Source organism: Cetorhinus maximus, chromosome 1 (genome assembly GCF_964194155.1).
Source record: "Cetorhinus maximus chromosome 1, sCetMax3.hap1.1, whole genome shotgun sequence".
In the NCBI taxonomy this organism is placed as follows: domain Eukaryota; kingdom Metazoa; phylum Chordata; class Chondrichthyes; order Lamniformes; family Cetorhinidae; genus Cetorhinus; species Cetorhinus maximus.
The window spans coordinates 28,726,518-28,741,160 of NC_135879.1; positions in this window are offsets into that span (position 1 = coordinate 28,726,518).

Below are 14,643 nucleotides of genomic sequence, written 5' to 3' on the forward strand. Positions count from 1 at the left end.
TAGAACTGCCCCATTTGTAATCTTACAGTCCTAATCTTAGCTGTCTCAGAAGCCATAAACCTTGGATTGACTCCATGGACAAGGTTCACCAGTTCCCATCGGTCCTCCCTGGAAAAGAAAACTGTCTCAAGCCTACATGCTCTCTCCTCCCTTAACGCCTCCCAAACATTCATTCCACTAAACAGGATTAAATGGTATTATCCACACACTAGGCTTTTTTTCTGAGCCAGGTAGAGTAGCAGGGTGGGGTGGGGGGGTGTTGAGGTGACAGAGAAAAATATGTTTTCCAATTGTATTCCAGAATAACTCATTGCCATTAAATCAATTGAAATAGAATCCTCTTTTACTGTTGGATATTGATCTTGAAGCTTTTAATCGGTTATAATTTGCATTTGGAGAATCCTATTATTTTTATGTACATCTTGCAGTTTTTGTAGCTGTGATTTATGCTGTGAGAACTGTACACATCTATAGGGCATGAAATGGGGACAATGCAACTATCCTTCCACAGGTTTGTAAGTGCTTTATCCCATAACAGTGCTACTTTCAGAATTTTACTTGAACATGACTTAAAACAATTCAGATTGCTTCTGAAACACATAGAGGGAAAGACTAGTAATTAAGAGCAGCCATTAACAATTAAATGTATACTGAAACACGTATCCAGTGGAAGTGCACATAGAATCCAGATGAAATCAGGAATAACACAATGCTACAGAATTAGACTTTATTTCAAGTGTATGAAAGATCAAGCTAAAGAATTACCAGTCCTTAACAGTGGGAAAAGGAAACTTCTGTATATCTGATTGCTACAATCCAAGGTGATATTAATACTGGACAAGTCAGATCTCAGAGTGAAACCTGGCTTGATAGATCCTAACTTTTGTTTTTTAGAAACAGTGGAGGACAGTGACTGAACACATTCACAGGAGTCTGCTAGTGTACTTTTAGCACAGAGAATAAAATGTTTATTAAACAAGAAAAATGAACTATATTACATGAGACAAGAAGGTTAGAAAGATTTCAATACAAACCCCAGTAAATGATTCAAATCACACTATCCCTTCACTCCAAATATATCTTTACAGATACATACAAATTCGTAAAGATAACACAATTTACAATATCTATCTTTACTCTAATATTCAGAGTAAGTATGTAAGTAGTACATGCAAATTAATAGTCGAACTATGGTCGGACACACCACACCCCAAACGAGTGACAGATGCCACCAAAGCAGGTTCCATGGATTTGTCATCAACTCCTCAGGCGCTCATCACACTGTGAGCCAACCGGTCTCACTGAAACTCTGTCTTTCTCACAAGAGCTTCCAATCTCTATGCTCAAAGAACTCACCTTGGAATTCCCTCCCAAACGTTGCTTCTACTTGGACACCGTCAACAAGGATCCACCTCCAGGTTTTCAATTTTGCTTTCTGATGTTCCTTGCCCCTAGATCTCCACATACACTCAAGCTTCACCTTCCAGGCACACTTTCAGATCTTCGGCCATGCCAATCAGCATACCAGTGCTCCAAAGGCCCGCAGTAAGGAGTCACCAGCTGCCTCCTTGAATCTTCTGGCTTCTCTCAAGCCCACTTTGCTTCAAGCCTGCTCTCTGCAGCTTTCTCTTTAACTGAGACCCAATTGGTCTGCTCCTTTCTCTCAACTTTATTCAACAGGATCTATTTCTGATCTCTGCTCTTGTCCTTTACCTAGGACTGTTTTCTGGGATCTGTTTCTGATCCCTGTCTTTGACCCTGCGTGGGACCTTCTTCTGGGGCTTTCTCCCTGCCCCCCTCCCTGTGTCCTCCATGGGACTCCTATTTAATGTTGCCCCTGTTCAGGCCGCCTGACCTGTGGTTTCACGCCACTTCTCTTCTGTGCTTATTTTCCTCTGCAAAGATGCACAGGGCTGGTTTCCCGAGCTGAAGGGATCAAAAAACGGTTCCCTGCCTAAAGATGCGAAAATCCACCAACTGCGCATGTTTGGCCATTCTTCAGCTGGCGCATGCGCAGAAACCCCGAGGCCCCCTGGGAACTGTAGTTTCCAGCCTCCAAGCTCCTGATCTCTGACTTTAAGGAAAGTATTCTTTTCCTTGGTTCATCACACTCATATAAGGAGCTGCTCTTTTTAGTATATGTGATTATACATGTGTCTGAAACATAAGGATAAATTTCAACTTTGGCACTTTGGCAGGCTATTGGATCGTCCACCTGTAATACACTCTGCCCAATTTTTCTCTGAATTGCTTGGATGCAATTTGGTGCAGTATCAGTGCAACTCCTCATGTGATTCACTCCCAGGTATCCAGTTTTAATATTAAAGTGAACATTTAAGTTTCCACCACAGTATAATATTTATAGGCTTACATACAAATGTGAAGCGGTTCACTTTGATAAGAAAACTGAGGGGAGGCAATATAAACAAAATAGTACATTTTTAAAGAAGATACAAGAACACAGGTACAAGGGGATTAGGCGCAAATGTATTAGAAGGTGGTCGGATAAGGCTGTTGAAAAGACTAAGAGATCCTTAGCTTTATTGGGCTAGATTTTATAGTCTTCTGCCAGGCATGTTTTCGGTGCAGGGGATGGGGGGAAACATAAAGTTTGTCGGCTATCCAGCCCACCTCCTACCTGCCCACCCCCAACCTGTTCTGTATAATACCGGGGCGGGGGCCGGGTGGTTAAGACACCCACTAGGCCGCCCACTTTTAGGCTTATTGGGGCCCTAAATTGCCCAATTAATTGGCAATTAAAGGCCTCAATCCACCTCCAATGCCATAAAATGCTGGCAGGCGGGCCAGAATGCGAAGGATGTTTTTGGAAAGGCTTCTTTAAAAAGGCAGGAAGGAAGGGGGGGTTGCTGGGGGTACATCAATCGGTGGGCATAGGAGGCACTTCCCCAAGATGTCACCCCCAATTCATTCCTCCCTGCCTGCCCTCAAAACTCATCCCCCTCCACCCACTTCTTCCCCTCCCTAGGCTCTGCCATCCCTCCCCATCCTAAAACCCCAGAACTTACCTCTCTCTGGTGGGGCCATCACTCTTCTCCCTGCATCTCCTTGTAGTCCTAGCAGTTAGCACTACTGAGTTCTGACGCTGCTGGGACTGCTAGAGCTGCCGACCAATCAGGTTGGCCAGCAGCTCTCAAGGGCGGGGCTTCCTGTCCATTGAGGGCGCAAGTCCGACCCTGAAATGGTTTAGCCAGCCCCCAGCATGTTATCGCTGTGGGGTAGGCCTTTTTAAAGTTTGGGACCCACTTTCCTTCCATGGGCTTGGGTGAGCAGTACGTCCCTGTAAAATCCAGCCCATTAACAAAAGCAACGAGGACAAAAGCACGGAAGTTATGCTAAAACTTTACAAAACAATGATTAGGATACAACCGGAATGTCATTGCCAATTTTGGATAGAACACCTTAGGATGGATGAAGGACATCATTTGCACGGAGACCTGAGAGAAACTGGGTGCCCCTCCTTAGAGCAGAGAAGGTTAAGTAGAGATTTGATAGAGGCATTCAGAATCATGGTAGGGTATAAAAGGAGAAATTGCTGCAGTGGCAGAACGTTCAGTAACTGGGGGACTCAGATTCAAGAGAATTGCCAAAAGAATCAGAGGTGAAATGAGGAAGAAAAATATGCAGCATGTTGTTATGATGGTGGGAGCCGATTCAATAATAACTCTCAAAAGCACATTGGACAAATACTTGAGCCGGAAAAAAATCCATAGCTATGCAGGAAGATTAGGGGACTGGGACGAATGGATAGCTCTTTCAAAGAGGCAGCATGTGCACAATGGACCGAATGGCCTTTTTCAGTGACATATGATTCCATTCCAAAACTTAAAACCTCCCAGGCGCAATTTCAAAATTTGCCTTGCTCTGGTCTGGAATTGTACTGGAGCTCCTGCAAATCCAAAGCAAATGAGATGATTTCTTGGCAAGAAGTTCAGTTGTGTTCAGTGTTCAAGCTCTCCACAGCCTTTGACACAGGTAACTGCATTCCCCTCACCCGATGCCTCTCCAACATCATTCAGCTGAGTGGAACTGCTGTCACCTGGTTCTATGTTTGTCTGTCCAGTCGTGGTCAGAGAATTTCCTGTCATAGCTTCATTTCCTGCACCACCCAACTCCACTCCTCCACCATTATCTCTGGAGTTCCCCAAGGACCAATCCTCCTATCTAGCTACGTCATCCAAGGGAATAATAATAGGTTCCACATGTATGTTGTGACACCAAGTTCTGCCACAACACATCTCTCTATCAAACACTCCTCTGTCTCTGAGTTGTCAGACTACATGTTGTCCTGGGTGAGCCATCATTTCCTCCCATTGAATATCAAGAAGACTGAAGCCCTTGATTCTCAGTCTCCATTCTCATTCCTGGTCACTGTCTCAGACTGAAACAGATTTGTTGCATTTAATTTGACCAAAAGCTGAGCTTCTGACTTCCTGTCCTCTCTATCACCAAGACTGCTTACTTCCACCTCTGCCATGCTATCAATTCAGCACTTTAAAATGTCTCCTTTAATTTAAGCATGGCATTAAAAACGCGTTGTCTGGCATATTTTGATTGAATTAATTAGTTAATGCAAAAGTACCTTTTTCCTTAGCTTGGTGCATTAGTTGCCTGCTAAGTAATGTTTGATACATGTTGATTTTAGTTTGTTGGTTCCAGTAAAAGTCTTAAGATGCAAAATCTTGTCCTTCAGTTATTTTCATCGGTCGCTGGGAAATTGATCACTTTTAAAATAGTTATCGGTCTCTACGGGGATTGTAGTAGCAGCATCGCCTGTCCCTGTCCTACCTCAGCTCGCTGCTTCATTAACCGCTGACTCAGCTATTCCAATGCTCTCCTGGCCAATCAGGGGTAACTTAAGATCTTAGACTTGAAATGATGCTCCAGAAACTTCAATTTTTAGTGAAACCTCGTGCCCATATTTTAACATACGTCAAGTACCTGTGTGTGCTGACTTAACTGGCTCCTGGTTCAGAAATTCCTCAATTTTAAGCAGTTGAGAGTGACAAATGTGTTGTTTTGGATATTCCCATTCTCCCGTCATCTCAACTTCTTTTATTTGTAATGAAATTTAGTTAGCAAGAAGTTTCTAGAACTTGCAAATATATAGTATCTTTCATAATCTCAGGACATCCCAAAATTCTTTACAACCAACAAAATACTTTTAAAGTCTTATTGCTGTTGTACTTTAGGAAAGGTGGCAGCCAAACTTACTCACAGCAATGGAGCAAATGACCAGATCGTCATTTGCTAGGGATTGATTGAGGGATAAATGTTGGCCCGGACACTGGATAAACAAATAAAAGTCGAAAATGCCGGGAATACTCAGCAACCCTGGCAGCATCTCTGGAAAGGAAAATAATGTTAACGTTAACTCTGCACTTCTCTCCACAGATGCTACCAGACCTCTTGAGTATTTCCAGCATCCGCAATACATTGCTTTTGGCACAGCGTGAAATCCCCTGCTCTTGTTCAAATAGCGCAGAGCATTCTTTTATAGCCACCTGAGAGGACAGAGCAGGCCTCAGTTTAATGGCATTTCCAACAGTACAGCGCTCCCTCAATACTGCACTCCATTTTTCTTTATTCATTCAAGGGATGTGGGTTTCGCTGGCTGGGCCAGCATTTAGTGCCCATCCCTAATTGCCCTTGAGAAGGTGGTGGTGAACTACCTTCTTGAACTGCTGCAGTCCCTGTGGTGTAGATACACCACAGTGTTGTTAGGAAGGGAGTTCCAGGATTTTGACCCAGCGACAGTGAAGGAGCGGTGATATATTTCCAAGCCAGGATGGTGAGTGGCTTGGAGGGGAAGTTCCAGGTGATGGTGTTCCCATCTGTCTGCTGCCCTTGTCCTTCTACATGGTAGTGGTCCTGGGTTTGGGGTGTGCTACCTAAGAATCCTTGGTGAGTTCCTGCAGTGCATCTTGTAGATGGTACACACTGCTGCTACTGTGTGTCGGTGGTGGAGGGAGTGAATGTTTGTGGATGGGGTACCAATCAAGTGGGCTCCTTTGTCTTGGATGGAGCCAAGCTTCTTGAGTATTGTTGGAGCTGCATTCATCCAGGCAAGTGGAGAGTATTACATCATTACTGCTGACTTGTGCCTTGTAGATGGTGGACAGGCTTTGGGGAGTCAGGAGGTGAGTTACTGCCCGCAGGATTCGTAGCCTCTGACCTGCTCTTGTAACCACAGTATTTATATGGCTGGTCCAGTTCAGTTTTTGGTGAATGGTAAACCCCAGGATGTTGATAGTGGGGGATTCAACGATGGTAATGCCATTGGATGTCAAGGGGCGATGGTTAGATTCTCTCTTTTGGAGATGGTCATTGCCTGGCATTTGTGTGGTGTGAATGTTACTTGCCACTTTTCAGCCCAAGCCTGGATATTGTCCAGATCTTGCTGCATTTGGACATGGACTGTTTCAGTATCTGAGAAGTTGCGAATGGTGCTGAACATTGTGCAATCATCAACAAACATCCCCACTTCTGACCTTATGATAGAAGGAAGGTCATTGATGAAACAGCTTAAGATTTTTGGGCCTAGGACACTACCCTGAGGAACTCCTGAAGTGATGTCCTGTAGCTGAGATTACCGACCTCCAACAACCACAACCATCTTCCTTTGTGCTAGGTATGACTCCAACCAGCAGAGAATTTTCCCCCTGATTCCCATTGACTCTGGTTTAGCTAGGGCTCCTTGGTGCCACACTCAGTCAAATGCTGCCTTGATGCCAAGGGCGGTCACTCTCGCCTCACCTCTGGAGTTCAGCTCTTTTGTCCAAGCTTGAACCAAGGTTGTAATGAGGTCAGGAGCTGAGTGGCCCTGGCGAAACCCAAACTGAGTGTCAGTGACCAGGTTATTGCTAAGCAAGTGTCACTTGATAGCACTGTTGATGATCCCTTCCATCACTTTACTGATGATAGAGAGTAGACTGATCGGGCGGTAATTGGCCAGATTGGATTTGTCCTGCTTTTTATGTATAGGACATACCTGGGCAATTTTCCATATTGCCGGGTAGATGCCAATGTTGTAACTGTACTGGGACAGTTTGGCTAGGGGCACAGCAAGTTCTGGAGCACAAGTCTTCAGTACTATTGCCGGAATATTGTCAGGGCCCAGAGATTTTGCAATATCCAGTGCCTTCAGCTGTTTCTTGAAATCACGTGGAGTGAATCGAATTGGCTGAAGACTGGCACCTGTGATGCTGGGGACCTCTGGAGGAGGCCAAGATGGATCATCCACTCGGCATTTCTGGCTGAAGATTGCAACAAATGCTTCAGCCTTATCTTTTGCACTGAGGTCCTGGGATCACCCATCATTGAAGATGGGGATATTTGTGGAGCCTCCTTCTCCAATGAGTTGTTTAATTGTCCACCACCATTCACAGCTGGATGTGGAAGGACTGCAGAGCTTAGATCTGATCCATTGGTTGTGGAATCGCTTAGCTCTATCACTTGCTACTTATTCTGTTTGGCGTGCAAGTAGTCCTGTGCTGTAGCTTCACCAGGTTGACACCACATTTTTCGGTATGCCTGGAGCTGCTCCTGGCATGCTCTCCTGCACTCTTCATTGAGCCAGGGTTCATCCACTGGCTTGGTGGCAATGGTAGAGTGGGGGATATGCCGGGCCATGAGGTTACAGGTTGTGTTCGAGTATAATTCTGCTGCTGCTTATGGCCCACAGCGCCTCATGGCTGCCCAGTCTTGAGTTGCTAGATCTGTTCGAAATCCATTCCATTTAGCATGGAGGTAGTGCCACGCAACACGATGGAGGGTATCCTCAATGTGAAGGCGGAACTTCATCTCCACAAGGACGAAGGTGGTCATTCCTACCGATACTGTCATGGACAGATATTGTTGTTCCTTCACTGTCGCTGGGTTAACACCTTGGAACTCCCTTCCTAATCGCACTGTGGGTGTACCCACCCCATATGGACTGCAGTGGTTCAAGAAGGCAGCTCACCACCACCGCCATCTCAAGGGCAACTACGGATGGGCAATAAATGCTGGCCTAGCCAGCGAAGCCCACATCCTGTGAATGAATTTTAAAAAAGGTACATCTGTGGCAGGCAGGTTATTGAGGGTGAGGTCATGTGTGTTTTTCCCTCTTGTTGGTTCTCTCACCACCTGCCGCAAACCCAGCCTAGCAGCTGTGTCCTTTAGGACTTGACCCGCTCGGTCAGTAGTGGTGCTACCGAGCCACTTTCAATGATGGACATTGAAGTCCCCCACCCAAAGTACATTCTGCACCCTTGCCAGCCTCAGTGCTTCCTCCAAGTGGTGTTCATCAACTGTGGGGGGTGGTACAAGGTTTCCTTGCCCATATTTGACCTGGTGCTATGAGGCTTCATGGGGTCCGGAGTCAAAGTTGAGGCAGGGCAACTCCCTGGCAACTGCATACCAGCTGTCTGGGACATTGTCTGCAAGGTATGTCAGGCTGTTGCTTGACTAGTTTCTCCCAATTTTGGCACTAGCCCCCAAATGTTAGTAAGGAGGATTTTGCATGGTTGACAGGGCTGAATTTGCCACTGTCGTTTCTGGTGCCTAGGTCAATGCTGGGTGGTTTCATTCCTTCTTTGAGACTTTGTAGCAGTTTGATACAACTGAGTGACTTGCTGCTAGGCTATTTCTGAGGGCATTTAAGATGCAACCACATTGCTGTGGGTCTGGAGTCACATGTAGGCCAGACAAGATTTCCTTGACTAAAGGGTATTAATCCAGATAGGTTTTTACAACAATCAGCAATGCTTTCATGGTCATCATCAGCCTTTTGATTCCATATTTTTATTGAATTCAAACTTCACCAGCTGCCATGGTGGGATTTGAACCCAGATCCCCAGAGCATTACCCTGGGTCTCTGGATTACTGGCTCAGTGACAATACCACTATGCCATCGCCTCCCATATTGCCAGCCTGGATATGCTCTCAAGACTTTTGGATGGGGCTTGAACCACAACCTTCTGGCTCTGCGGCAGGCGTGCTATCACTGAGCCGGGGCTAACACTATGGAACATGGAAATGAAAATAAATATGCAATTTCTTCACCTGCAGAATGTTCCTTTTCAACATTATTGTTTTAGAAATGTAGCCTCTTGAATGAAAACTTGAGTTCTGTCTGTAGTCCAAGTGGTGCAGTGATTTTGTTCCCTGGTGGTCCTGATCTCAATTGCAGCGTTTGTTGGAATTACCAACAGGAATAAGGTGTTACAGCCGTAGGGCAGGAAGAAATATGGTTGGAGGAGACAAATTAGACATTTCTCACGTGGTTCCTGATGGCTGGTTGTGGGAAAAGATTAGAAGAGCTCAGAAGGAGGTCTCTCTCAACCAGGGGATAATGAACTGAATGTGAGAATGTGTAACAGGAGGAATGGTGAATCTACCAAAAAGTAGAAAAAGATAACGAATGAACATAAATGAAGCATAGCAGCTACAGTTAATAATAATGGTCCATTAATTTTAATAGAAGCAAGAAAACATTTTCTTGTTTCTATTACATACAGTTGGTGTGCTAATGAATGGTTACTTTTATTTCAGATTCTCTAGAACAAGAGCCCATATTTTGCTTAAATAATAATGGTGAGGATAACAATGCTGAAAATTTAACATGGAAATTGTTGTCACAGGGTGTGAAATCAATGCAATGTCTTGAAGTTGGATTTTTTTCACCACTAGTTCCCTGCTAAAACGCCAGGAAATATCATGTCAGCTACATTCTGGAGTTTTTAAACTGTTAAGTGATAGCTAGTGCCAAGCAACTTTTCTGGCTCTTCTTAATTTTCCAAATGTAGAGCCTCATTCCTCCAGAAGTTAATTAAAGTTGGAGATTTAGGAGATTTATCTCTTTTTCTTTATCCCATCTGTCTTTCCCAGTTTTTATTTCACTTTCTGTACATTCTTTAAATCAAATTGTTCTTCCTGCTTTATGATCCCTAGTTTAGATGCTGCATGTGAGGATTCTTCCATCTGATCGGTTAAGAAGACTGCACACAGATGCCTCAGGCCCCTGTAGAGGGTACCACGTTGGATCAGATGCCAGATTAGGCATGTCTGAGCTCAAAAGCCTCGGAAGTCTTTGTGGGAAGCTGCTAACGGGGTAAACGGCAAACATTGTTCCTTCGCCACTGACTGCAAAATCCAGGCCATTCTCTCTAGGCAATACTTAATATAAGAGAAAATCCAGGCGTGCATTTGCTATGGTATCCTTGCTGCCATCATGTGGCCCTCTAATGTTCTATTACCAATATGCAAGTACAATACATATATCAGATTTAATATTTCTGTGATAAATTAAAGGTGACATCATGCAAAATTAGCCACATATCTGCACAGCAATCGCTATTTGGAAAGTGTTCTGGTGGGCAATACCATTTTCATCTGCTAGACTGTTGACATGGGAGCTAGGCAGATGCTGAAACAGTCTGGTTTTTTTTTGCCTTACTAAAACCATCCCAGCAGAACAAAACAGATTGCTTTCAGAATAATCTTTCTAATATAAGGTTTCACTACATCCTGCTATCTCTGAAACGTGTGGGTGATGGGAAGATTATAACACAAGAGCAGTAAATTCCAACATCAAATAGCTATCAGTTAGTATCAATACCCACAATTTTTACAACATTTGCCGAGGTAAACTTTTGCTTGCTGGGTATTTGCTAGTCTTTTAATTGTTTAATAAATAGCATTATAAATGCTCACAATTTTGTATTATGAAAATTTTAACAATGTCACATACTCAAAATTATTGAGGTCATTGTTTGTAAATAATGAAATTTGCTTTTAGAACATAAAGCAAGGAGACCTTGGACTTGAAATGGCAAGACGGGTTACTGGTGTATGAATGGTTAATTTAAAGCTAATTATGTTATGTCCTCCTCTAAGTTGAAAGGAATTTCAAATGACCGTGATAAGTTTCTATATGCTTTATCCCATAGTGTTATCAAGGTCAATTTTTATCAATAAAAGGTCCTTGTGTTTTGAAGCATCAGATTGTTGTGTTTATTAAGATGCACCTATTAAACTGTCACTGCAAATGATTTTAAGAAATCATGTAATTAGTTAGTAGCAAGGGAAATGGTATTGGTTAAGGTCAGAGCAGTTTTGGAGACAGAGGATACAAAGGATTATTAGAATGATTGGCAAGCCCAATGCACTTTGATGCAGAGGATATGCAGCAAGAGCCTTGATTGGGAGAATGTTGTTTGGTCAGCCCTTCTCCTGATCCCCACTTCAATAAAATATATGAGGTAATGCTCATGCAAGATGGTTTCATAACAGTTCTCAGTCAATGAGAAACATTCTTTACATTGGCACAGCATCAAAAAAGACCAACGAAGTGGCCAAAAATCAGGATAGCTGTAAATCAGGAAATGGAAGGGATGGAGGAACTCGGGGAAATTACAATCACCAGGGTAGTGGTACTAAGAAAATTGTTGGAGCTGTGGACTGACAAGTCCCTGGGTCCTGATGGACTTCATCCCATGCTCTTAAAAAAAAACGTGGCTAGTGAGATAGTTGATGTGTTGGTTTTAATTTTCCAAAATTCCCTAGATTCGGGGAGGGTTCCATTAGTTTGGAAAATAGCAAATGTTACTTGTTTATTCAAAAAACAAGGGAGACAGAAAGTAGGAAACTACAGGCCAGTTAACTTAACATCTGTCATAGGGAACATATTTGAAGCAATTATTAAAGGTATAGTAGGGCACTTGGAAAAATTCAGGGTAATCAAGCAGAGTCAACATGGTTTTGTGAGAGGGAAATCATGTTTAACCAATTTATTAGAGTTCTCTGAAGAAGTACCATATGCTGTGGATAAAGGGGAACCAGTCGATGTACTGTATTTACATTTCCAGAAGGTGTCATGCCAAAGGTTATGAAAAATAATAAATCATGTTGTAGGGTTAACATATTGGCATGGATAGAAGATTGGCTGGCTAACAGGAATTAGAGGGTAGGCATAAATGGGTCTTTTTCTGTTTGGCAAGATGTAACAAGTGGTGTGCCACAGGGATCGGTTCTGGGGCCCCAACTTTTTAGAATTTATATAGATGTCTTGATTGAAGGGTCAGAAGGTATGGTTGATAAATTTGCTGATGACACAAAGATAGGTAGGATAGTAAGTTGTGAAGAGGACACAAGGAGGCTACAAAGGGATATAGATAGGTTAAGTGAGTGAGCAAAGGTCTGGCAAATGGAGTATAATGTGGGAAAAAGTTGAAATTGTCCATTTTGGCAGGAAAAATAAAAAAAAGTTTATTATCTAAATGGTGAGAGATTGCAGAGCTCTGAGATGCAGAGGGATCTAGGGGTCCTAGCGCATCAATCGCAAAAGGTTAATATGCACGTACAACAAGTAATTAGGAAAGCTAATAGAATATTATCGTGTATTGAGAGAGGAATTGGATACAAAAGTAGGGAGGTTATGCTTCAGTTATACAGGGCATCAGTGAGACCACATCTGGAGTACTATGTACAGTATTGGTCTCCATATTTAAGGATGTAAGTGTATTGGAAGCGGTTTAGAGAAGGTTTACTAAACTAATGCCTGGATTGGGCAGGCTGTCTAATGAGGAAAGGTTGGACAGGCTAGGCTTGCACCCGCTGGAGTTTCAAAGAGTAAAAGGCAACTTGATTGAAACATGTAAGATCCTGATGGGTCTTGACAGGGTTGATGTGGAGAAGATGTTTCCTCTTGTGGGAGAATCAAGTACGAGGGGCCACTGTTTAAAAATAAGGGATCACCCATTTAGGATTGCGATGAGGAGAAATTTTTCCTCTCAGAGGGTTGAGAGTCTTTGGAACTCTCTTCCTCAAAAGGCGGTGGAAGCAGAATCTATAAATATTTTTAAGGCAGGGTAGATAGATTCTTGATAAGCAAGGGGGTGAAAGGTTATCGGGGGCAGGCAGGGATGTGGAGTTGAGGTTACAATCAGATCAACCATGATCTTATTGAGTGGCAGAGCTGGCTCGAAGAGCCGAGTGGACTTCTCCCCTAATTCGTATGTTCATATGTTTGTATGTTTATACATCAAACAAGAAATCAGCTTTCTGTGCCACCTTTATTTCTACCAGACCATACAGTTACATACTGGCTACTGGATGACAAGGGCTATCCCCTCCAAATTTGACTCATGACTCTTCAGGAACCTGGGCACAGCTAGTCTGAAATGAGGCCCACGTGCCTGGCAGGAGTGGGGATGGGTGGCGGGAGCTTTGCAGTATATCCCTGAGCGGGTATCCAGATTTGTAGCCGTCTGTGGCATGCATCATGTACACCATCAGGACCAACCAGCCGTCATCATCACCTGGGCAGCAAAAATGATAAGGAGCAGGAGCGCCATCGACCACTAGTGCCCAAGGTTGCCAGATCTCTCAGAGTCCAGCTCATCGAAGAACACTTCACGTGAACAACCCATCCCTTCACAGCACAACAAGGCCACAGTCCTTACCACTCGCCTTACTATCACCATCCGACAGCCTTCCTTCAGTCCAGGCTTACAGGTCTTCCCCTCACTTCACTGCACAAACAGACACCAACACCAAATCCAGGACAAAAAAATACATTTATCAGACAAATCAATTCCATCTCAATCTAGCAGATAACAGAAATAATTAATCATTATTTAATCATCCTTGTGCCTTAGTGTTAGTCTTGCGTGTTCCTTCCCTATCCTGGCGCTCCAATTAAATGCTTTCCTGGTGAATGCAGCTTGAGAGCTATAAGGCGGAGGACACATCAGATCTCAAATAGCTCTGGGGCTTGCAGGCCCAGGTACAGGTTGCAGAATCTCAATGTGGGCCAGAGTAGCCTGTGTGGCACTAGCATGCCATGGTGGAGTAAGTGGCAGGCATGCTGTCATTCTGTGATATGGCATCAGGTGTTGCCCCCATGGAGCCAAGGCCACTCTCCTGGGATTGCCGCTTGGCCTTGAACTTTTTCTGGGATTGCAGTCATGTTGTGGGAGCTAAGCTACCAGCATTCATTTGCCTCCCGCTCTCTGCAGAAAGAGGGTGTCCCACACCTGTCCACTGGCTGGACCAGGGGTTTCCAGTCTCAGGTGAAGCTGAAGTGGTGAACCTTGGGTCAATAACCAGGAGGAATAGATTTAAAGTAATTGGCAGATGGAGTTGAGGAGAATTCTTTTCATCATTGGGAGGGTACGGGGCCTCCGATAGGATTTTAGATCCAGAAATCCTCCCTGCATTTAAAAAGTACTTGGGTGTGCATTTAAATTCCCAGAACCTTCAGGGCTATAGACCAACAGCTGAAAAATAGGATTGGGCTGGATAAAATAAATGCAAAACACTGCAGATACTGGCAATCTGAAATAAAAACAGAAAGTTCTGGAAAAGCTCAGCAGGCCTGGCAGCAACTGTGGAGAGTGAAACAGAGTTAGCATTTTGAGTCAAATATGATTCCTGAGTTCAGGAGAACAATCATGTGAGATAGGATAGCTTTTTTTTGACTGACACAGGCACCATGGACTGAATGACTCCTTCTATGCTGTAAATGTTCTATGTTCCCATGTTTGTATGTGACCTTGTTGTTGGTTTAGTTGATGGTGTGCATTAGCTCCCTGGTAATGTAGTAGTAATCTGGTAGATGAGGCAGTTGGTCTCAAAATTCAT